At 38.2% G+C, this 26,626-nt stretch overlaps 1 protein-coding gene across 1 annotated transcript in view; it reads left to right on the top strand.

The window, feature by feature from the left end:
- Positions 1–4,375: 4,375 nt before the first annotated feature.
- The window catches only part of drd2a (dopamine receptor D2a), a 53,569-nt gene continuing 31,318 nt past the window's right edge, over positions 4,376–26,626 (top strand). The window contains exon 1 of the mRNA XM_015007467.2: positions 4,376–6,112. The gene's annotated coding sequence lies outside the window, so the exon portion shown is untranslated. The remainder of the gene's footprint in view (positions 6,113–26,626) is intronic.

Raw genomic sequence — 26,626 nt, forward strand, 5'->3', positions numbered from 1 at the left:
TCTCCATCTGTTTGTCTTCCCAGTGTAATTTCCACACCTGCTGTGCAGTGGTCTTTAAAAAAAAAAGCAATGAAACAAGGCAGACAGACAGACGGTTGTGGCTGCATTCAGATTTAATGTACAAGTTGCACGTCACACACACAAAACACCAGAATGAATCAAACACAGTTTATGCATGCATTTGAAATATGTTTGAAAGTTGATCCTGTCCACATAGGAAATCCATTTTGCTCTAAATTACCATAAAATCTAACAACCACAGTTTGACTTCAAGGCTTTTTCTGTTTCGTCTCCCCTCACTTCTTCTCTTCCAGCTTTATTCTATGAGACATAATGTTGCTGTCACATGATTTCTTCTGTTTTCTTGTTGTAATTCCACGCTGAGAAATGTCTGACTGAAATTGGTTGCCGTGAGGTGATTCAGCTGCATCACAAAATTAATGTTGCGAGGACTGAGAAAGCAGAACCAAGCAATCTTTTCGAGCTCCTCACGTTCTTATTAATGAAGAACACGCCTCGTCTCCGCAGCACTTTACAAAACTGGGTCACATTTTTCCATGGCAGAAACCACAATCCGAAATTTCTTCTATAGGGATTTTATATGAAAGACCGGCATGTGTCGGTGTGTAGAAGTGGATGAGGTGAATAAATGGCTTCCAAGCCTGTTCTGTCATGAGTTTTCAAACATTTCAACCAAAACCAAAAGGAGTCATAAAAATGAAAAATGTAGGAATAATTTCATCAGATTTTTTTCTTTTCAGTTCAATTCAGTTTAAAAAAAATACTCAAGTAACCTCAAAGACAAATTAAATAATATTTACATTTGTCATGCTGCCCAATTAATTAGCCTGGAATATCTAATGTAGCTAACAATAACAAAACATAAAACGGGTCTTTCACTTTGGGCCGTTTATAAAAATGACAATTCTGTACATTTTGGTGTCAAATGTTTTTGACACTTTAGTTGTAGTTCTTTTTGATCTACTCACAACAATAAGGAAAAGGATCTGGGTAACTCCATGTATTTTCTTCATCCAGTCATCTTCAAGCGTGGGAGACGAGTTCCTTCTTCAACTCCTGATTCAAATCGACTAATCTCTGCAGCTGATCTCAACATTTCTTTGGAACCTGCTCATTTAAATCAGGTGTGCTAAAACGGAGAAACATCAACATTATGATAATCTACTTATCTAATTAAGCAGTTAAATTTTCCAATGCTCAAGCTATGATGGAAGGTGGATAAATATAATAATTTTAAATTTGTGGTTTTTGAAACAAAAAAAAAGTAAGGACTATGGGTGATCGAGCATTTGCTGTGGCTGCTCCTCATCTTTGGAACTCTCTCCCGGACTATTTGAGAGCCCCGCAATCATTGTCCGATTTTAAAACTGGCTTGAAAACTTTCCTCTTTAGACAAGCCTTCTCCACTTTTATTTGACAGTCTTTTTTTAATTGTTTTTGATTGTTGATTTTATGTTTTTAGATGAACCATGTAGCACTTTGAGATTTTTATTAATGGAAAGTGCATTATAAATTAAATTTATTATTATTATTGTTATTATTATTATTATTATTATTATTATTATTATTATTATTATTATTATTATTATTATTATTATTATTAATAATAATAATAATAATAAATCAGACTGACGAATCTTGAGTTTGTGTTGTGTTTTCTTATGGTTTGGTTCCTATCTTGTCTATGATTAAGTTGATAACTTGAATTGACTTTCCTGTTGTTTTTATGTTGCGTTAGCTAATCCTAACACAGTGTTGGTGCTGCTGCATCTATGGCAACCATTGTTCCTGTTTTTGGTTCATTTCCACTGTAATAATTTTCATTTAAAGTCAGTACGCAAAGAGGCTTGAAGCATCATTTTAGCTATCTCTGCGCTTTGACATGGTGGGTGAACTCTGCTCTTAATTTTTAGTATTGCTAAAGGGAAACCAAATGCCTCTAATGTTACACGAACTGTAGCAATAGGGAATCACTAAATATTTATGCCTTAACAAATTGTAGTAGAGATGTCTTTGACAAAATGTATTATTCTGTCCAATAATCACTGCAATGTTAAAAATCCACACAAAATACATACAGAATGTTGCCCTGCAGTTGGGTTTAATCTTACGCTAAATACGAAACCAGAAAGTAACTTGAGTTGTGATGTTTTTCTTTCTTATTATTTACCATAGATGAACCAAAGCGCTTCACTGTGGTCTCACTCATCCATTCATGCGCACACTCACAAACTGTAATGCTACAGTAACCATGCAAAGTGCTGGCCTGCCTGCAGCTCCAGCATTTTATCCAAAGACAGCTTTGGCATGTGGAGGATTTGGAGGAATAAATCACAGAGCAGCACCTGAGCCGCGGTTTGCCACGACGCGTGGATGTGCTCCAGTTATGCGTTTGAAAAAGTGCAGCGGGTGACGTAGAGGATGATGGATGATGATGGAATTTCCCACAAAGAGAAATTTATGAAAATTAAAAAAAAAAAAAAAAAGGTCCTCTCTTGGATGAGAAAAGTGACGTAAGCCACAGCTGAACGTTCTTTCCCGTAGTTTTCCCTGGGAGTCTCACTCAAAAGTCCTTCTTGATTGTCACGGCTGTCCTCTTAAAACAGACGCTCATGCCAACACTCTCCTTGTCCTCACCTCTTCTTCTCCCCCGACTGCGCATCAGCTTACAGTACAAGCTCAAGCCAGGGAACACGCCAAAATTTCAAACTCAAGATGTCACAGAGCCATACTTGGTGCTAACCATTCGTGGTATTATAAATTCTTTATGTGATAAGGCCGGCTTTAGAGCGCTGACTGCTGGTGCGTAAAATGCGATTCACTTCCAGGACCACTGTCTGGAGTGTGTGTCTGCTTGTGTAAAAGAAGGAACTGTGAATTTTTTTTTTTGCAGTGAGGTCTGCTTTCATGTCAAGCCAGAAACCTCAAGACAGCCTCAGAGTGCAGGCAGCTCTACCTCTCTATGCATCGCTCTAGCTTGCACCTACAATCCCAGGTCGAACAGAGAACATCGAGATCGCATACAGATATGTGGATCATTTCTTGAATAAATAAGTACATTGGAGTGCAATGTTTTTTTGTTTTTTTTAGAGTCTGGAATTGGTTGTGCAGAACAGGACAAATTAAGTAGTAATACATTTTCTGTGACTTATTGGCAGCAACATAAAAACAATTACATTCTGTGACATTTAGCGGATGTATATGTTTGTGGCTCCCACGACTAGTTGTGCAGTTGCAGATATGCATTTCAGGATATGTTTGTGTACATCAGTCGTACGCAGGCACTGAGCTCTGGTCCTCTGTCTGAATTTCCCCCTACAGGAGCACTGAAGTGAGAAAAGCTGGTCCTCGTGAGACCTGCCTCCAGCAGAGGCAATTATCAGAGCTCCGCTTGTGTCTCTAATCTGATGTTTCATCAGGAGAAAAACGATCATTATGGTCCATCCGTCTCTTCGGTCTTCATTCTGTGGTTAATTTTTCCTTATGTTACACACGTGTCCTGTAATTTACAACTCGTCAGTTCTTTCTTACTGAAGACATTTCACAAACGGATCCTGATTCCCACCATTTTTCCAACAAGAATATTTGCTAATGCGACTGTGTTTGTTGGCGTGACACTCTGTGTTCAGTGGCATTAGCAAATATTGGCATACTTGGAAAAGACAAACAATGAGTCAGTGGCATAATCTTGTCACATTTATTTTGAAAAACAAAAACTACTTTTCATTTGAGAGCATTCATTTAGTGTGTATCAGGGAGACGGGGTCTGAACAATGCATGTTTACTTCCAGACGTCAGTAAAACTATACGTAGCGAGTTCTGGCCTTATAAGTTGGTAGTTGGGTAATAATCCAGAATATATGAACAAATCATCACAGAAACGCACAAAATCAACATTTTTTCATGCCCATGCAGGTGTGGATGCTATGGAAATGCTGTGGGGTGGACTAAATTACACACGAGACAAAGGTTGTGCAAAGAAGAATGGTCAAAGACTCCTCTCGCTGCATGCTCCAGCTTTCAAAGGTTATAGGAGAACACTAAGAGCTGTCCTGGTGGCACAATGGGGTCACACAGAGTAATCACAGCAAGGGCTTCAATTAATGTGGCTCTAACTGATATAAATATGTAAAAAAGGCACCCAAGATTAAGGCAAAATCTTTCTCAAATTTTTTAGATTATACTTCTGCAATAAAATATCAGTGTATTTAATTGTTTTTCAAACATCTATACAAGCAGAGCCAAAAACTGTGGAGCTTCACCCAGCAAATGGAAAGCAGGACCTTGGATGGGATGAAACCTGCCTGGGGCATAAAAAAGGAACATCAACACGTAGCAAAGCTGGTGTCTGTATCAAATTTGTCCTCAAATGCATGTATGATGTGATTATGAAAAACAAGTTTGTGTTGTTTTATTGGCTGGACTCGGACGACACAGCTGGTTTTCTCACGCTGCAGTCTGTCATTTACATTCGCAGTAACAAAGATTAACAGCCGAGTAACTGCGATGACCTTCCTCAAGCATTCACACCCCTCGAAAAGGCCGAACATATTGACGGTACGACAAACTTCATTAAGTTAATGAAGAACAGTAATACATGAAGACCATCATGAAGAATGAGGAATGTAATTAACAGGACAAAGCAGTCAGTGTTGGGTTACGAACCAATATCCAAGCTCTGAACATTTCACCGAGTGACATTTAATATCATTTTGTAAAAAGTACGGTACACTTGCAAACGTACGAAGACGTGACCGTCCACCTAAGCTGACACAAAGGCAAGGCGAGGAAAGGAACCATTAGCGACCACTGGTAACTTTGGAGGAGCTACAGAAAGCTAAGGTAGAGGAGCCTTTCAACAGGGTTTGGGAGAGTGACAAGAAGAATGTCATTGTTGAAAGAAAGACACAACAGGTTTGCCTTAAGTCGCAGTAAACGTGAAAGGAAGATGGTGAAAGCAAAAAACAACAAAAAAACAACAAAAAAACATGTTAGGGGTTGCAAATTATTTGTACCTTCAGACAAACTGTAAGAGCGACTGTGGAATCATTAAAATCAGATTCATGCACAATAACGGAGAAGTCAAAATCCAGACCTAATGTTATGAGTCTGTGAAAAGCTTTGAATCTAATCAAACATATATTTCAGTTTTGAAAATGTTTATTTTAGTGATTTGACAGTCTTCTTATATTAAATGCTGTTTTCATTTGATGTACATGGAAAATCCTCACAACAGGAATTTAGATTTGAAAATATGTAATTAATCTGTGCAGCTGAACTGCTGAAATAAATTAACTTTTCAAAAAAATATTTGAATATACTGGCCGAATATCCTTTTCTTGAGGACTTAGAAGTTGAGATACTGGCTGATCTGTCTTAATTGTGACCCTGATGAGGAGCTGCTCTCACACCGTCAGCACAAGTGTATTAAGAATCTATAAAAAAAAAAGAAAAAAAAAGAAAATGCTTTAAATACATGCTTGAATTTCCCATCTATGAGGAGTAAAAGCGGCGCACACTCCAGCTTGGAGAGTCTGAAACAAACATTAGGAACAGAGTCTCCCACGACGGTGACATTCACAGAAGCATGATTCCCCGCGGTGGATTAAACAGATGTAACCCCGCCTTGATTTTTTTTCCCACACTTCTTCACAGTCCCCGCGTCTCCCGCCTCCATCAGTACCGAAGGTAACTCCGCTGCGTGCGTAAAGCTCCTGGACACTCACGCATCGCGCTCACAGTTTCAACGTCTGCTCTACTTCTTCCGAGATTAAAGAAAAACAATCTTCGGTTGACATTAGACTTACGTAACAAAAAAAAAAGAAAAAAAAGAAAAAAAAAAGAGAGACCAATTTTCCAGCAATTTGAAAACATTGTCGGCAGAGCATTTTTTTTTTTTTTTTGGCACATTTTTGGATCAGCTTGAACTAAATGTATCGCACTCAAACTGACGCACTACCGATCCGGGTCGTTCAAGTTGAGAGTAAAAATGTGCAAAGCAAATAGAAGATACAGAGGGAGCTAACTGGACTTCTTTGGATTTATTTCTCGGTGCCTTTATAAAGGATTCGATCAAACTTATGGCGTGAAGGTAAGATAGTTTTCTTGTTTTTTCTTGTGCTCCAAACGTTGTTGTCGCTACAAAACTTAAAAAAACAAACATACATTTAACAAAGGCTGCTTTGATGAACCTTTCATCTTGCTCTTGCAAAATTCCGTTTTCTGTGAATGAGTGAGCGCACTGACGGTTCAGGTGGGAATTTGGATGAAAGTGCTGCTTCAAAGACAGACTCTTGCTGGATGCGATACCGAGAGGAAACATTTAGGTAATTTTCTGTGCTGATCCAGGACTTCGAGGGTTCTTCTTCTTCTTCTTCTTCTTCTTCTCCTAAGCCTGCCTCCCCACCCTTTGCTTGTTCCCAGCTGGCAATCAGAGCTGGACTCTTACTACAGGGGTAGCGGGTCCTTAGCACCGCAGAGACAGAGAGACTCTGCGGCGGGCAGGTGAGAGCTGCTCCGACTGCGCAACCTCCCCCCTGGTGCCCACTCTGAGCCGAGGGCAGGTTTTAACAGGCTGGAGGCAGAAGGCTACATAAATGAGAAGGAAATAAATTGATAGTTTAATTTTGCAGCTCCCTCAGAACAACTTGTGATTACTGTCAAGATTATATATATATATATATATATATATATATATATATATATATATATATATATATATATATATATATATATATTTTTTTTTTTTTTTTTTTTTTTTTAATTGATTTCATTTGAGTATGTTTAATTGCATGGAAACCTACATCCAGGTTCTTCTCTTAACAGTAAAATAGCTCTTATGTTAGATATTTTTCCATAATTATGCCATCCTCTTAAAGGCTCTAATCATACCCACATCACCTCCCCCTTCGCTCCTTAAAACTGGAATGTGCTTTTGAGCAGAATTTGTCCATTGCCAGTATTCTGGTCTGCACAGTTTAGGTTGCAGTAGAACCAGTTTGGGAAACTAGTGCAGATGCTGTAAGACTTTTCTTCCCCCAATAAATGACAAAACCCTAATTTCAATGCTTTCTGAACACAGGGAATTCATCTTCTAATCTCAGCGAAAGCATTTTCAGGTAAGTACCAGGGGATAAGCTGAGACTGGCTCCTTGCGCCCTGTGTGTGTGTGTGTGTGCGTGTATATGCGTGTGTGTGTGCGTGTGCGTGCGTGTGTTCGGTGTTTATCCGGTGACAGCGCCCAGACAAATATTGAATTCTACCCACTCCTGTCTCTTATCTGTTACTCTCCTTTGCGAACAAAACAGCTTCAACTGAGCAGCCTGATGCAGTTCTTGTCAAGACATGAATGCTTTCAAGAATTGCCCTCTTAGGAAGAAGAATTAAAGAGAGGGTAAAAATTCAGTTTCTGTTTGAGTTGTTAATTACTGCCCTTATAGAGGATTTACGTTTTCGACCCAGTGCTGATTACAAAAGTACTTTTAAACCATGTAAAATAACATTATAAAAGGTGCCCTGCTACACATTTATTCTGTTTTTGAACACAATTTAGTGTCTGAGGAGGGTAATAGGAAGCTAATGGAAAGTACAATTTTTAAATGATGATTAATTTCTTAAGTGAAACCAGCTCTCCGCACCGACTTGCCCTTCTGCAGAAAAAATAATTGCCTCCCTTGACAAATCATGAGGTAACTGCGATTAACCACATTGTTTGGCTTAATTTTAGGTCAGGCTTGATTACCTGTTAACAGGTGAAATCTCTAAGCCACTTAAACACAAAGTGTCAGATAGCGTGAAGTTCCCTTAAAATATTTTTAAAAAGCATCACATCACACCCTGTTTGAAAGAAATCGCAGAACAAATGAAAAACAAACGCATTGTCCTCTGAGATTCTGGAATGGGTTAGAAGGGCATTTCTAAAGCTTTGGGACTCCAGCAAACCACAGTGACAAGCTATTGTTCCTAAAAGTGGCCAGCTCATTGAAAAGAAAAAACAAAACACACACACACAAAAAAAAACTAGGTGTTTGCTCAAAGGGCTTTTGGTTTTTAACACAGCTTTAATATTTAAATTGACACATGAACAGCTTCATGTACATCACAAATGGACTTGGCAAACAGTTGTGTATGATAGAAATTGGGTCAGGTTTGTGCTGGTACAAGTAAAGCTTTTAAAGTTGAGACGTATAAGCCTTCGAGAATAAAATAGTCCAGAAAGCTTGCCTGGCATCACTAGACAATTCAAAATGAGCTTGGACGTCCTCTGTCTTAATTTTCAATTTCCAGCGGATGGTATCTGCTGCCGACTAAAACTCCTTTGGACAAAAATGAAAAGACCTGCAGCCAATCAGAGTAACAACGTGTGCGATGAAGCGCAGGATTATTCGCTTCAGCACTCCCTCAATGTACAGTGCTATCTTTTCAAGCCCCCCTCAAGTATTAGATAAACCGCCGTGATTGCTTGCCCAGCACAAAGCGGAAATCCGTTTGAACCGAGTGAGGGCCAGCTGCAGTCTGCCGGAGCAAATAAAATATGTACTCGGATTTGCCTGTTTTTCAAGCTAACAGAAAGCTGCCTAAGCCCGTTCTGTCACCAGTGACGCGACGTCACACTGTTTTGTTCAAACGTCTTTAGCTAAAAGATGTCTCACTGCAAAAACGCTTTACTAGTTAATGTTTCTTTGCAAGGCATGCCACTAAAGGTGGATATCTTTTGGTTTGCAGTTTTTTCATTCTCTTCTAACTATTGGATGATGGACTTCCTCGAAGTCTGCACAGTGGTGCAGCTGCTAGCACTACTGCATGTCTTTCAGAAGGTCCTTGGTTCAGATCCTGACCTGGTGTCTTCCTTCCTGAAGTTTGTATTGTGTGTTTGCTCCTGGGATTCTTTGCACAACACTTTGACAATGAATGGCTAGATTAAAAAGCCAGTGAACTTTCTATTATGAGCTTGTTGTGCTGCACATAACAGTTGTGTGGTGAGGAAAGTCGACTTTTATATTTTTATTACAAGTATCTTATGTTGCTCTTTTTAGTGTACAAAAACACCTTTGCCACCTCAGGAGTGTTCAGGATTGATTTTATGCTACTGTTAAGGTGCTTTTTGCTCTTATTCTTACATTTCTGCACTTTTTGTGGAGCATATGTTGCTAGATATAATTTATCACAACAGTTCCTCAGTGTGACACACATGTGTGAAACAGACTAACCATTAAAACAGATAAAAATAGCTTTTACCGCAACAGTGCGCTACCGAAGTGAAAAAACAACAACATAAACAGCCCATTTAAAATTCAGTTAAAACTGTAGGTGCTTATAATAACAATAGACCTGCCTACTCTCTATTGTAACAGTCCTCTGCTAAGGTGAACACTGGTATCCACCCAATTTTCTCATGAGAAGTGTGAAAATGTTTGACAGTCAAGTGTCTCTGTTGGTACACATCACAGCTTTTACTGCGATCATATTTGCACATGTGTGTTAAATGCAGAAACACAACGCCGACGGGCACAGGAAAGCTCAAAATGCCCTAATTGGCTGTAGACACGAAAGAGCTCCATATAAATTCAGAGGTGACGTCTTAAAAACTCGTCCGAGGTCACCACCGGGGGAACTGCTAATGAACAATCTGGACCAATAAAAAGGGACGCGTTGTTGTGGAAGTGTCGAGATGAGTATTAAGCAGAGGCGATGGGATGAGGATTAATAGCAAACCTAGAGAGAAGGAACAGAAATTCCCAGGAGAGTAAAAATCCTTCCCTGTTATCTTGCTGTTGGCTGTGAATGCCTTGAAACATGAAGACGTTGACCATTCAAGACTTTATCTGAATAGTTTAAAAACAATTTTACCAGCAGGTCCCCAACATCTGAAGTCCATAAGAGGTTTACCCAATACGTGATCCCTGTAAGCGGGTGTTTACAGGTAGAAATGACCACTCATTAGAAGTGTCACTTTACATACTCATGGTCATGAATAGTCGTCAGAAATTAGTTTTTAGCTTTCTGCTCTGTGTTGAATGATCATGACTGATTTAAAAAACAATAATGGAACGCACAAGTACAAATTAATTTAGCCTTTTCCATTCTTTACAAGGCCAAAGTTATTCATACAGGCTCACAGTACCACGAAGAAATGAATGGACCTTTATACATTTGTTTGGTTTTGCTTTTTCATTTCACATTTTAATGTTTCAGAGCATTAGGGAAGTTGTTATATCAATAACAAATAAACACAATGCATCTGTGTGGAGGAATTTTGGTTCAGGTTTTCTCACTGAAGTAGTTTTATTCAACCAAATTGTAAATGTTGGCAGTTGTTTCCATCAGGGATGAAAGAACCAGGCAATACCTTTAGGAGGCAATTACTTTGGCACATTGGGGCCATGTTGTTTGACATGGTCTCACTGTGATCATTAGAAAACTGTTTTTGTGTTTACTTAGGTCGCCTGGTATTAAAATAAGTTTGATAACCAGTTCAATTCAAATGTGAAAAAAGCATAAACAGTAAAAAAAGAAACACACATCTACAAGGTCAAAATACTTTCTGTAAATTCTGTTACATCTCCAACAATTTTTGATGAAAAGTTAACAGATGCTTTCTGCTGCCGCTAACAAGCTTTGGCATAATTCTGACTGCGTTTTGGACGTCCCTTTCTGGCTCTCTTGATAGAGTTACTTTAAAGTGTTTGGTTTCAGGAAAGTTAATAGTAATGTCAGCCGTTGAGCAGGAGATGGGCTACAAGCTGGACAGGCTGCCATCCATCACAGGGTGAAAATCAAATGATTAATTTAACCCTTTCATGCATGAATTATGATATTTTGTGTCAGGATTTTTTCCCCAATTTTTTTATTTTCTTAAGGCATAAAAAAAGTTAGGGAAAAAAATAGTAAAAAAAAATATATATAGATTTTATTTTTTTTAGGTCATCATTTGTATTTTTCTCCAAATACAAAGTTGTTATTTGAAAAACACATCAGTAGTATTGTTCTTTAGGGGTTATCTGATGTCACAATATACATATTTTTTTACCTGTAAGAATCGTCTACAGTAGAAGGAGGGACCGGGTCGGTTGGCACGCTTTTCTGTCTGTCGGCCATTTTGGATTTAACAAAAACAATTTCTTGCATCTGCAGCTGATGGCCAGAAGTTGATGGTGTATTTTGTGATGCATTAGTGTTCATGTCAGTGGTCTGTGTGCATTTATAACATAAAAATCCACAAGAAGCACAAGAAAATAGCTTTTAAACAGCTGTCCACTGAAGAGAAAGGGTTACGGAGGGTGGTCAAATAGTGACCACCCTCCTGGATGGTTATGTGTCAGATTTCATAGGAGCGTGTCAACAAACATGCATCACAATGAAAAATGTTCCCCTCTCAAAAGCACTGTGAAATAATAATAAAGAAAAAGGAAACAGCTCCTTCCGTGACATTTTCCCTAACCACCCATGACTGTCATGTCTTAAGAGCAATCCAAGATCCTTTATGACCTTTTGGTCCAAGCTTTAATAAATTATTGTCTCAACATATCCTTCTGTATCTGCTTCACTAATGTCTGAATATAGCCAAGCTTTTAACAGAACCACAATCAATCACAATCAGGAAAACCACATCCGATACATTTTATCAAGTCGATCAGTCCTGGTTACAGAAGTAGCTTCGACCTCTTTGAAAAATAACCAATCTTCTGCTTTCATGCTTGGCACAGCCTAACCGTATTGTTTTGTCTGTCTGGTATAGATTTCATGGTTGCTCGCCGAATTAGTGAGAGAGCAGAGAAAGAAGGGACACATGGCTGCTTCAGGAGACGAACAAACATCTAGATATTGTCTTCCAAACAATTAGAACTGTAATAACTATTTCAGTTTGCAAAAACTAGAAATATGCAAAGTTGGGCATTTTGCTGTAACATGTTTGTTAGCGGGTTGTTTCATTGTAGAGATAGAAAGATCCATTATGAACCGGAGTGGTTCATAAAAACATATATTTTTTAGCTTGCTGAGTGTAGTTTTATTCCTAAAATAGTTATCTCTGGTGGCTTTAGAGACAATGACAAATAAATTCTCAGGTGATCTTATTAGCCTGGCGACCAAAAACTGAGCTTTTCCTCGTGGTAGAGGTAATAAAATGGAGGTGGAAACAGCTGTTTTGGTTCATTGTTAGTTTATTTCTTGCAGGAATTAATTTTGTTAATTTTGTAGTGACAAACCCCCCCCCAAAACATTTGTGCATCTCAATAAGCTAGAGAGTAACCTAGCTTATTGAATATATTCCTGTAATTTATTCATATTCATCTAGTTCATTATATTTATTGGAGTCATCAAAGAGAGAGTGATTCATTTCAAACTTTGATTTTTATGTTTCTGAATGTGGCTTACAGCTAATGCATACCCAAAATTCAGTTTTATAGAAAGTTAGATGACCAATAATTAGAAATAAAGTGATTGTATATTATGGCCAGAATAATGGGGACAATGCTGATTTGATAGTTCTCCAGCAGACAGTCTCTGACACACAGATGTATCATAAACGGTTGTTAAGTTCTCCGTGTTTAGCTACTCCTGAGCTAGAAACAAGATCAGAAATGTTTAATATGCCATGTTAACAAAATTATTGAAATGATTATATTTTCCTGAAATTGTGCTACCCTGATGGGGTGCTGTGGTGGTGCAGGGGCAAAGCAAGACCCACATAAGGAGGCCTTAGTCCTCGTGGTGGTTGCAGGTTTGATTCCCGCCCTGGCGACATTTGCCGCATGTCTTCCCCCTTTCTCATTACCCTCTTTCCTGTCAGGCTACTTTCAAATACGAGAGCCATCACAATCTTTTAAAAAAATTGTGCTACGCTAATAGAATTGAAGCTGCTTGAGACCCAGAGTGAGGTTTCCACAATCAATAATTATTTGTGGAGCCATGTCAGCTGCTGGTGTTCGTCCACTGTGTTTCTTTCTTTTCCATGTCCAAAGTCACATAGTCGTCTATGTGACGGTGTTCACTTCATGGTTCCCCTGACAAGCCCTATGAAAATGATCACTTCAGTTTCCAGCAGGACTTGGTGTTGGCTAACACTGGCATGAGATCTGGATCAACGACCAGGATGGACGATGTGTCCCTAAGTTATTACTCTAAGATGGATCTTTCGTAACACTTTATTATGACAATTATTTTTAACATTTTTTTATGTACATCCTACTTGGTCAAACCAAATGGAAATGGACTCTTAAGTGACATGTGTTGGATTGTGACTCTTTACATCAAACTGTTTGTCAGTGGACTGATTCACTCAAAGCAACCTGAGGTTAATTATCCATGCTATGCTTCTTTCAAAGTGTAATTCTTCCAAAAGGATCCCCTAACACTAGGAGCATATGCTGTACAGTATATTCACATATATGCATTTCTGTATTTAATTATTTACAACAGGTTTGATGTAATACTCAGTTGTTCTGATTGATTTTGAATTTTTTTTAATTGGATTTAAGTCCAGAATCACTCAAATGAAGAGGAAAAAAAAAACATTTGAAAAAATAAAAATACACAAACTGACAAACAGGCAGACCCAAACCTATGCATCAGTCCCAGATTCTGTGACTCAATGCTTTGTATTTGAGAAACATTTATGTGTTTACCTCAACAAGCAATAGGATTCATTAAAAGACGTGTTGCTTGGTTTCACGAACCTTAAAGATATTATTATTATTATTTAAACCATTTCTCATCCACATCCCAGTTGTTGTTGCTCTATCTACTTTATGTCTGAGCTTTCTTGTTGTTGTAAGCTTGGATGGGCACATCTGTCTTACCTGCCCTCTTCGGCTCCTTGTCAACCATCATTGTGTCTGGCTGGTTTGCCCTCAGCTACTTGTCAGTCTGGAAGATGAACTCTCTTAGGGTTTTAAGCTCTGCTGTTGTCAGCTAATTTGTGGCGAGCTCCTATCGGGACTTGTGGGACTTCCAGGCCGTACGAGGCCCTCATATCCCTGCTACTTGGTTGTGCCTTGTCAGAGTGCACTATCTCGGTGTTTGTCTTACGCTTTACTACAGTGTGCTGGGTGATCTTTGCATGGCTCACGCCTTGGGCAATGTCTGCTGCAGTAAACCCTACATTGATAATATGGTTCTAAGGGTCTATTCCTTCTGCTGCTATGATAGTAGTCTTTGCACTGTCCTCCAGGTCTGCCACCTCTTATGAGTGTTAAGATTCCTCAGCCCACACCTTTTGCATCCCTAGTTCTAGCTGTTTCCCATGTGAGTAGTCGAAAAACATCCCAAATCAACCAGATTATTGTTTTTCTAATGCAACATAGTTTCACAATAGGAACACAATTTTAAAACAGAAGGTTATTTTATTATCATAGCTTAGCTCACAAAGTTATTGACTGGACAGTTGTCCAGAACATAATCAGAGACTCTTTGTATCATAAAAAACCGGAAGCTTTTCACCCTTGGTTACACAGTTCTTCATTCAAGAATCCTAATGGGTATGAAAGCAGTAAAGTGATCATAAAGCTGCTGGCATAGTTAGCAACAGTACTCAGGTAGGCTGTGGCATTGATTCAATGCTCATTTGGTAGTAAGGGGCACATGTTTTTTCTTAGACTTTACTTGCCCCCTTGAGAAAATTACCCAAAGTGTAGCTTTGTCCATTCCCACTGTATGCTACAAAATAAGCTAACAAGCAGCTAAAAGAGAACCTATCTCCTGTCGCCTTTTTCCCCTCATCTCATCATCTCCATTTTATAGATATTATAAAATTTTATAATTATAGATACAAATTCCAACCCACATACAATACCTGCCCAGAAACAGTTTCTATAAGACTGAGACGATCCCATCTGGTAGCAACAAACATGGCGAGTTCAGTCGCTTAAATCAGGAGTTTTCTACACAACGAGTCACTGCCTTGTGATCGATGGACTCATGGTATATATTGACAAGCAATTGAATAGGTTTTCCACAACAAAGTAATAGATGAGTGCATGAGTTTCACTATTTGAGTATATTTAATGACATAAATTCAGTTTTCTAAGATGTTTTATGTATACACTTAGTAGTGTTGACATGATGCAGATATCTGAGGGTTAGTAATGGCAGATCTCTATCTGATGCAGTAAAACCGTGCTAAATTTACTTAAAAGATTTCCCTTTCTAAACACCGACACAAATGTACTGAATTATAAATTTATTTGATAACTCTGCAGCAGTACAGCATACTTAAATGCACCAATAGCTTCATAAGCTAGGTCAAACGTAAAACCATCACAATTCTGATTTGGTTGTTATATTCCTAATTGCACTGACTGAACAATGTAAAGTTAAAAAAATGATAAAGAAACTGAAACTGACAGAAACAGTAGGTTGACTACCTTGGTCAAACGTAAAATTAAACTGCAACATACCTTCTTCTTTCAAATGGTTCAGAAAGTGCAATTATAAATTCTAAATATAATTTAAATAAATAATACAGTAGGACATTGGTCAGAGCACAAAGCATAGAACTGGAGTGAACAGATCTGCCCTTATGGATTGGGCACATTGACATCAACACCCAATATTGGGACTGATGCAGGTCAGACCATCTCCATTATGAAGTTTGTTAAACTACATTAAACTGAAATTATTTATGCATAAAATAACAAATTGTTGGTATACTGACAATTACTGAATCATATTAAATACAGAGAGGAAGTTTAATCACCTCTTTCTTGACATTTACTTAAGGTAAGTGTGATGTTTTTTCCTCCGTACATTTTATCCTGCCCCGATCAAGCTACGGCTGGGATTCTTGCAAGATTATAAACTGCCTGATTTGACTGTGAATGAAGTTGAGACACAGATAAAAAAAGCTTGAAGCCTACTTTTATTTACTTATTCTGTACACAAGACAGCCGCAGCCAAATAGATAGCGTGAGAGCTAAAGAAGCTTATGAGCCTCTTCTGAGTATTGAGGAAAAAGCAGAGGCAGAGCCACCGTGCATGCTGATTTACTTTTTCCACACACCTGCATCCATTGCTTGCCTGCACGTCTTTGTGGATCACAATGTGCAATGGAAAACTGGCAAGGGGTTTGTCTGAGTGGGTGTGTGAACATGTGTGTGTGTTTGCCTGTTTGTTTAGGTCCTGTGCACAAGAGACAAACCTCGTTGTTTAGTTGGAGATTCTCTAGAACCTAATGAGGTCAATGGAGGCTTGTTACCAACATCCCTGTCCTCTCCTTCCACTGGGTGAATGCCCAACAATTTATATCCTAATGGGTGGATGTTTTTATTGCAGCTGTTAAGGCCAGAGTCAGTCCTGATGCGGTCTTGATTCGAACTTTAAGTTAGACTTTTATTTTCTTTCATCCATTTCTTTTGTCTTCATGTGGGCTGTGGTTGGACGCAATTTAATCCCATTTGTTTTCACCATTTTCCATCTGCATTCCAATGTGACAGCTCCAATGTATGTGTGAAATGTGTTAAATGAAAATTCTGAGGTGCAGGTTTAGGAATATATTATGTATTTTCTTGGCACATAGTGCCATTTTATAGCACAGTCATGTTACCTTCAGTTGTTATAAAAGTGCTGCGTACATCAAAGACAAAAGAAATTTGATTTTGCAATTTTATGCCTTGAAGTTGGCCTCTGCCTCTTTGAGAAGTTCTTGGTCTTTTCCGATGCTGCGCCGTTAGCATGTCACCACTACAGTGTTCCTTCGTTATGCCGTTTGCAGCTGTTCTTAGGGGCGCTGGACTAAGAAGTGGTTTGTATGATAAGCTCAGCAGATTTACCAGGTTGCTGCTGCTAGTCTGGAGGAGCTGACTGGGAAAGCCCAGAGGAGCGGTTCTCCAGCTGGAGACTTCAGCTCTAGAAAGTAGCTTTGTGTGGTCAAGCGTTTACGCACCCCCAAATGTTTGCCATGCTATACAAACTACAGAAAGTGCATAAAATGTTAAGTTCTTTTACATATAATTAAGAACAGTACAAAAATATCTGAGAACCCTTGGTATTTTCTATGGTTCAGGACAAACAGCCTTTAGTTTTAAGTGCCAGATTTATAGTGAGAGATAGATTATAACAATAAAACATTATTGTGCAAAAACAGCAATACCTCTAGGGGTAAATGCTGTGACTCTTTTCTGCATAATGAAACTGTCCTGAAACTTTTTTAATTAGCAAGTTTCACATAGAGTGCTCTTTGAGAGAGCTTCACTTAGTTCGTCCTGATACAAAGCTATTCTATTAGGTTGAAAAAATACCCCCAAAATTTGACATACAAAGGAAATCATAAGATATAATAGCAACCAGCTCTCTGTAAAATCTGTAAATCAGTGGAGCATGCTGCCAGATAATGCCAAGAGATTGAGAAGTTTTATTGTTTCCGTAAAATCTAATCTGAAATGTCCACCAAAGATTGCTCCGCTCAGTGTTATGGTCAATGAGTCTCGAACATCCAGAAAAAAACATTGCAAATTGCATTCTTACCCTCGGTTGAAAATAATAAAACGTGGAATGCAACTCAAGAAAAGAAAGCGCAAAGTCAGTAAGCTCATTTTCCTCACCTGCTCTTTCTAATTTAACTTTAATATTGAACCAAGCCGTCCTATTGCTTTTGATTTGAGACGAAACATCGAGCTAACATTAACATTTTCAATTGCATTAATCTGGCTGTTTTCTATTATTCTGCCTGGCCCCAGAGAAAAGCAGCTGTTTGCCAAGCAAGTGAAGTGGGCTTTTAGAGTCGTTGATATGTTGGGGGCCGGTTAAAACAGAAAGTACTGACTGCATTGTTTGTAAACTAGCTCCTGATGCTGGAGTGGAAAAACTTCCTGTAAGGGAAATGTTTCTATGGAGTACAGCTCCTGGGAACAAGGAGATAAATTAAAGCTCTGTGGAGATCCAGTCTTTCACTATATCCTATCCTCTTGGTAGGTTTGCACATCCACAGACTGTAACTTGTTGAAGAGTATGTAAAAAATAAAGTTTAGAGTTCTGAACATAGATGGTAAATGACATATTTTTAAACACAAACCCACATCCTACAATAAAAAAATGTGATATGCCCTATTGTTAGGGAAAAAAAATATCTGAGCTAGAGCGATACATGTTTAGTTCTGTGAGATGTGTTTGCTAAATAAAAATAAAAAAAAATCTGTAAGAAATGTATAACTGTCCAGTTGATACAGAAAAGCACCACATTCCCACTGCTACAGAAATAATACACAACATTGATTACTGTAATTCTAATTTTGCTATTTCTAACATAGTTATAAGGAGACAGTTGGGTGCCTGGTCTGTGCATCGACCTCCTGCTTCTTCTAGCTGAAGAAGTCGTACCTCCCACTTTCACTTTAAACATTTCCCACACATTTCTCCCTTCCTGTCCCCCTTTTCCATCTCTGTGTCAATCACATTTCATCATTGTGCATTTCAGTACAACAAACCCAAAGCAAATTCTGAGAAATCCTCTCCTGTCTGTTCAGATAAAGACAAACATTCATATGCGAGCCACTGTCCACGAGTATCCATGAGGAATAATATCCCATTGATCTATTTAATAAAGATATTGCATAGGAAACACATAGTTATTTTATTTTATTTTATTTATTAATTTTTCATTTTATTTCCTAAGTGTGACATTTCCAGACCAGGCGATGATGGAAAATGTTACAATAAGTTCTAAAAAAAACCTGCAACTTAACAACAGTCTTTGGAGGCTCTTTTTAAAGTGAGTCACCCCCAAATCAACTTTTTCTTTTTGCTGATATAATGTCTAAATAAGTCATTTTGGTTATTATTTTTATCTTTCTGTGCAAATTTGGACATTTTTGTGTAATTCTTTTGGTTTGGCATTATTTTGCCTAAAACCATCTGTAGGAGCCATTTATCCTTTTTGGTGTTTATCGCCACCAGGGGGCGTATTTAATTTTGAGTTCTGAGTGTCTGATGGGGGGGGATGGGTTATTTAAGGTCAACCATCATTCTGTTCAGGTGTTGTTAATAGGCAGAGGCAAACAGTTTTCTACTGCTGTTTGGATGGATGTCGAATTTATGTGGATCTAAATGGAAACAGTAAGACAATGGACATCGCTACACCATCTCACTACAAGCCTCTTCGGTCAAATGGTTCTTAGGCAGCTGAATTTTCCTGTTGGTTGCAGTGACACAGCTTGGTACAACTTTGTCACTTTGGGTATAAAATTACCCTGACCATCCTACGGCGCGTCAGGAGTTGGCATAGTGAAGAGTGTTGTGGAGACTGGTGAGCATTAATTGCCGAAGAAGCTAATGGCGGCTAATGGCTGGCTGCTCGCTAAATCAGGCTGCCTGCACCCGAGCTGCAGAGCGCTGTTGCCATAAGAGTCGTTTGTTTTGTCATGAGTTGTTTTGAAAAAAAGTCACAAGAGGAATGTGAAAAATCGATAAATACAGCAACAAAGTGGAAAAGTTGACCACAGTGCTTCTTTTATCCTAATCACAGTCCCCCGCTCATCCTCGCACTCGGCCGTGTCGCTTGGCTCCGCCCACTTTGCTGGAATTTTGCAACATTTGCCGGAGGCATTGCTTCGCTTTCAGACGGAGGTTAATTGCACTTTAAAGGCAAAAACGTTGCTGTAAAATTACGTTATACCAGTTCCAAGGTATTTATATTCTTCCACATTGTTTACACTGTCAATTTTGGTTTCCAGTGGAGGAGAAGCTTTTGTTTTCTGCAGTGATTAAGTATACTAGGCTTCATCACACCATTTGATAAAGTCCCCCACCACAGATCAGTGCTTGTCCTCATTACCATTCAGCAGACTAACAATAACTGCATCATCTGCAAATTTAAGGACTTAGTCTTAAATTTGCAGAGGCCTGTAGTCATGGAAACTCCTGCAGCGATCAGTGTAAAGGATGTACAACAAGGATGACAGAAAATATCCTTAGGGAGCGACAGTGGGCCTGGAGTTCATCATCAAAATACCAGTTAAAACATGCAAAAACCTGCATGGCTTGGTTTCAAAACTACTACTGTGTTTTATGATTGTTTTGAAAAACAGATTTCTTATTTCCTGTCAGAAAAAAAAAACAATCTTCTTGGTTCAACAGAAATAATTTTGGAGCTTAATCTGGCAGGGTTATGAATTATTTTGTCTCAACTGTGCATTTGTAATAACTTGTAGCTCAATGCCATTTTATCTCTCTCTCACACACACACGCACACACACGCACACACACACACACACGCACACACACACACACACACTCTCTGAGACTTCCTCCGCTGCCAGCTCAGTGATGCACTAGTGTTAGATCACTTAACCCTCTTCATTCCATCTTAGTTATATCAAACAATACTCTAAAGCCGTTTTTTCAGGCCAGTTTTAAAATTCATCCAACCCACAGGAAACATTGTTTTTTTTTAGATAAAATCTGGTTGTAGCTCATTTTAGACATTTTTTGTGAGAGAAAAGTAGTAAAATGAACAGATAGTTTCCTAACTCAAAAACAAGCTGCTTTGCATTTTCAGAATCAGCACTGCACATTTTAAATATTTTACAATCATATAGTTTTTAATAAATTTATCTCAAAAACAGTCAAATAAAACTGTGATCGTTGCATGTCCCTTTCAAACAAAAGAAAAAAAAATCATCACTTTGAAAATATAATTAACAGGGATTCATCTTCCATTTAAAGCTAAATGCACCTTTATGGGTTTTACTTGGGGGGGGGGCACCTTCATGATGTTGAGTGCAGAGAAAAAGCACCCATAATTGCAGTGGCAGGATAATGACACAGTAATTGGTACACTGAATGAGCAGGTTTATTTTCAGCTCTGTAAAAGTCATAGCAGCCACCTCCTACACAGCCAGCCAGCAGACAGGGACTTTACACTTTTACATTGATTTTTGTCTGGTTCTCCAGGAACACAGAACCATGTCTCTGTGACAGACGCTTGGACACAGGACAGTCATTGACTTTGACCAAAATCAGTCATTCTTACCTGAGATTCTGACTGATAGTATAACAGATGAGCGAAAAGGCTGTCGTGCTGTCATAGGGTAAAATAAAATATTATTGACTCAATTATATCAGTGTCAGACACAGTGTACTTCAGCTCTTTAATGCTATCATTGAACATGTTTTACAAAAAGCGAAACTTCTCCAAAACGTCTAGTGGTCTTCTGATTAAGCATCACGTTCTGAATGACGGGGGATTTTTCACAACTTACATTCAGAAGAAACATGTTGGTAAAATTAGAATATTACTTTCAACCTAAAGCTGCCAAAAGTATGAAAAAGACATTTATATAAATATATTAATCTCTAGTCGTACAACTACTTGTGCTTTAGAAAAGGAAATTCTACCTGAAATAAGGTCACACTTGAAGGCCAATCTGTTAATTGTGGGTTTTTTTTATTGTAATGTGGTTTAACAAGCTGACAAAGAACTGTCATCTGTAGTCTGGAGCAAACAGACACATTGGTAATTGGTTTTCTCTGACTTTTATCAGTTTGCGACTCAAATGTGCTGAATCGGACGGTGCTTTAACTGGTAAATCGATCAAAGAAGAGATTAATCAAAATTTGCGTTAATCTCCTCGCCATAATCTGGCTCAATTTAACAAAAGATAACTATGAAATCATATTTTTTGTTGTTTTTTTAGTTAAAATGTACACTGGCGTTAATTAGTTGAGCTCCAGAGAAAACAAAACATCTTTATTTTCCAAGAGCGGATTATGAAGTGATTAAGGCTGATGTGTTTAGATAATGGATAGTTATAATTGCTGGGTAAATTAATACCCGTTTTGAACCACTGTAGCAGAATAATTGCACCTTGTAATTGTTTTTTAAGTGCCCCACTAATTTTATTAAAGTCTCTTTTGGTTACGATCTCACACAGTAACTTGGGAGTTATTTCAGGTGATAGAGCAAAGTTCCCACTCTACAAGACATGCCACAATTATACATAAAGCAAAAATGCTATTTTTAATGTAAATATTTTTTAAACTGCCTCTCATCCAGCGTAGCTTGATAATACCCCCCTTGCTCTCGTAGATCAGTGCTGGGGTCGACCGGTAATAAAAATACGCAGTAAGATGTGAGAGCAGGATTTTAGGAAGGAGGAGCACTCAAGCTATTTAAGGATTTCATCCAGGAGAGGTCAACTGCTCATGATCCAGGGGTCATCGGCTGGGGTATTGTGCCATTTAACCTGTTTAATGATGAGAGGTGGATACGCTGTGGCTGCTGCTCTGTGAGCCACATCTTTAATAACGTAAAGCTGCTCTACAATTATTATTATGTAGGAGGAATGTCTCCTGGTTGAACATCTCTTTGGTTGTAATATGAAATCTTTGCAGGTCTCTGTGGACGGTAGCTGAGAGGAAGGAAACAAAAGGACATTTTCAAAATGCCGGTGCTTGCTTTGGATATCAATTTAAAGGGTTTGAAGCAATTCCATTAAAATAGACAATAGTGAGGATCCAGCCTTAACCATTTCTTTATCCTTATTCCAGTCTTTTAGCTACGTTATGCCAAGCATCTTTTCACTCTCACACAATGTTCTTCCTTGGGCTTCTTTGGTGCAGTTTGTTAAATGCTAAGCAAGAGCATGAATTCTACATTGCAGAGTGAGTCTGTGGTCGTTTAAGGAGGCAAACCTATACGGGCGGGTGGTCCATTTTCATCCCATTGTGCTCACATGGCACAGATTCGAAAGCAATGCAGAATTTGGCTGCAAAATGGTTTTTGAACAGCTGTGCATCTTTTCAGCATTTGCAGACTCCAAACTGACTGTTTTAAGGGGTTAGAGCCCACTCATCGATCTGCTGATTCAGGCTCCGTGGTCCTGTGTTGCTGCAGGTGATACTTTTGGCTCAATTTACTCCTGAAATGAAAGGAATACAGCCCTCTTCCATGGACACTTGTGTTTAAAATCCAGCACATGGGCACGCACACTACTTCTGCAAACACTGGAAGAACGGGTTGGTCTCAGGAGCTCAGTAAATACCAATGGGCAACCGGAATTGGATGCAGCTGGTTCAATGTCCACAGCTAAACTTTTCTTGCTGCCAAACATACCACAATCAGTTGTTAGTTGGGGATCTGTGCTTCCATTCCACTTCATTATAAAACCCAGTACAAGGGGTAACTTTAAGCATGCAGATTGTGATTCCCGTTGGATCTTTGGTAGCTTTCTATATTATTGTTTATTTGGCATTTATCATAAGTCAGTAATATAAATAAATACATTTAAAAATGTTAATGATTATAGTCAGAAATGTAAAAAAAAAATATAACCCTGGATCATAGGAAGCAATTTTTCAGCATGTGCTTCCTTGGTCAGGATAATTAATAATAATAATAATAAGTCTAGCTATGTTTCCAACAAAATGCAACAAAGAAAGAAAAAAAAAACAAGTAAATTAGGAGTGTTTTCATTAGTTGAATTGGAGTAAAAGTCCAAAAGTAGCCACTGTGTCATAGAACAAAGTTTGGAGTGACACTATTGAAACCCTGTAATAGGTTTTAATCGATTTATTATTTATGGTAATTGAAAGAAGATTATTTTCACTCATGAACAAACCCTTGTGCATACTTAATCCAGGGAGAAAATATATGTGTTGCTGACCACTGCCAGGAAGGAAGTTTATGTATATGGCCTGTAGGTAAGAATTTATGGGAAATGACAGAAAATTGTATCATACATTGATACCTAATGAAGTTTGTGTAGCAAACAGCAGTAATAAAAGGAACTGAGTGAATTCTAACTGGATGAAAGTCCAAAAAGTTTGCCTAATCAATTTAGGTAAACTTAGCACTGTTCACTGCGAAGGAAGGAGAGCAATAACCCAATAAGCCAACAAATGACTGGAGGGCTGGAGACGCATGAGGGTGTGGAGGAAACACCGGATTTGTGCTGGCAGAGATTAGCACAGGTGAGGCAGGGAGACAATTAGACATGGCACAGGTGGGCTGAATGAGGCTGATTAGAGCAGAGGGATTTGGCAGAAATATGCATGGGAAAAACATGTGAATCATTATAGAGAAAATACATTCAAGTTTAAGGTTATAACAAAGCCAAAGGTGGAAAGGTGAGGGACTTTACACTTTTACATGCAAATCTAAAAAGTTCAAAGTGTGCATTTTTATAGGCCTATTTTAAAGTCCCAATATCTTACAGTTAAAGATACTGAACACTTTATAAGTCAGATAGTAATAACTTACATAACTGGTGCAACAGTTTCGTATAATTCCATCAACAATGCTCCACTGGGTTTCATCATAGCTTTCACATTTAGTTTGCTAAAATAAATGTGAAACTTTATTTGCTGGTTGCTAGGTTTGCATAGACGAAGATGGAAAATACCCCCAGGCTACTTCAGTTTTTATCAGGGAAGTTATAGTTGTACCCTGGTCACTCTTAGTTTATGTGTGTTTTCCTACCAAAAACCATGTTTACTATTTTAGTTATTTATGCTCTCCAAATACCCAGCAGCTCCTGAGATGAGGGGAGAAAAAAAACACAATACAGAGGACTGTAATACCCATAATGGGTGTCTTCTGCTGCCTGCTGTGCCCTCAAATGGGCAGGATAAAAAAAAATGCATTTAAGTGTCAAATAAGAGAAGCAAAAAGGTGGTAATTGCTGCTGCACCTCAAAGGATTAAATATCATAAAAGCTGCCAAAAATAATGGTCCGTGACAAGGTTAGCTGATTTTGAAACCTCCATTTTCTTTGTTTGAGAATCACAACGTCATTGTTGTTGAAAGGAAACAGGAAAAAAATAAAAAAAAGAAAGATGTTGTGCAAGCAGGAAATGAAAATAATTACAGAGAAACTGGTATCGATTAGACACATATGAGATAGGAGAACGTCTGTTTGTTAGAACTCTGACAATATTGCTTTAATTTGTAAGCTACACTAATAACAGTAATAATGTAATTTTTTTCAGTTTATTGTTTGTGTGACTTAAATATAACAGAAACATTAGTAATGTCTGAATCAATGTTCAACCAGGAGGAAAGGTATAATTCAACATGTAATACCTTTCATTGCTTTTGTTTATAGTAAATGTTCTGTTTCAGAATTAAATGTACTTTGCATTTATGTATTTATTTTTAGACCTATTTGACTACTGATCTGCCAAGTTGACTTGTTTCTTAATTAAGAATAAATTGCAAGTAAAATTTGATTTAGTTCAATTTAATTTGTATCCTTAGGGATTCCGATAATTACAGCACTGGCAATCAGACTTTTTTTTTTTTTCTAGCCTTGGATAATTCCCTCCCCCATAAAATGAATGTGCAGATATTTACTAGTGCCATAAATATTACTCTTATTTTAAGGCGTGCCTTTACTACGAGTGTCAATAAATGTTTAGTGCACTGCATAAATAAAAAGATTACCGCAGACAAAGTCCAGGTGGCAGCCTGGTGTTAAGATGCAGAATGTAATCTGGTTCTTTTCACACAGCATGCTGCTCAATGCCATTTCAATTACACAGTGGCCAACAGTAAATCTGAATTGCATTACATCTTCTTAGAAAATACGTTTGCATTGATTAAAAGTATTTAATAAACAACTTTGCCATTTTACTTAATGCTTGAGCTGTGCGGCTTGAAAACTTTGGCTCCCAAGTTGAAGGTGTAAGCTCTCCAGCTTGTCGTCGTCTGTCCGTTAGAGAAATGCAGCACAAAGTTGAGAAAGTTTACAGAGATGGCAGGTATATCTTAAATCTGTCACCAAGCGCTTAGTTGTTTGCACAGCAGTCCCGAGTACTTTAATTCCTTCAGTAAATTCAGAGGAACTGCAGCGCTTGTCCGAATGTTTGACGTCTGGCTGAAATCCAGAGCCCAATACTCTGGATTTCAGAGGTCACTTGGAGGGTCACTGTGGCTGACTTGGAGCATTATATGCTAGTCGGAAAATCAAAGCTTTAGATTGCTTGTAACCACAGTCCATACGGTGAAGTGGCGTTTTAAGGAAGATGTATAACCCAATATTATCTGGAGTACTGCATTTATAGATGGAAAAAGAAATGCATTTGAGTGGGAAAAAGTGACTGTGGAAGACAAAATAGATGTAGAAAAGAGAAGAAAATGATTTTCCTTCTATGTTCAGTTCAAGGAATTTTAGTTATGACATTAATCTGAGTAAAAAAGCCTCTTAATCTCACCAGTAAAAACAAAGCCAAGACTACTGGCATTTAAAAAAGAGCATTGAAAGATCAGTCTTTGTGTTCAACACGCATGTTAGAAACTGTGCGTGCGAAAAAGGTTTTTCCCATTTAGATGACTTAGCCTGACCTCTGATTTGTCCCTCAGATTGGTCTGGCCCTGATGCAAGTCTTCAAAGACAATAAATAAGGAAGGAGAAAGTCAAAGAAAATAACAATCTGTCTGTTTTAAGGCACAAAATTACATGATTTTTAACAGGTTCAGAAATGATTTACATCCGTCTTCAACCAGACAAAACAGATTTTGCCATGCTATAATTTTATCATATAAAGAAGAAAATGGGGCATAACATTAGGACCACCTGCTTGACTCTAAGCTCATTGTTTTGCGTCTCAAATCCTGTCAGAACCATTTTTTGCTGAAAGAGGCCATGGGAGTCAGGAAATATTATTCTTAGAGAAA

This window comes from Poecilia mexicana, unplaced genomic scaffold (assembly GCF_051168715.1).
Source record: "Poecilia mexicana isolate PSO_F unplaced genomic scaffold, ASM5116871v1 scaffold_13, whole genome shotgun sequence".
NCBI classification, from domain to species: Eukaryota; Metazoa; Chordata; class Actinopteri; order Cyprinodontiformes; family Poeciliidae; genus Poecilia; species Poecilia mexicana.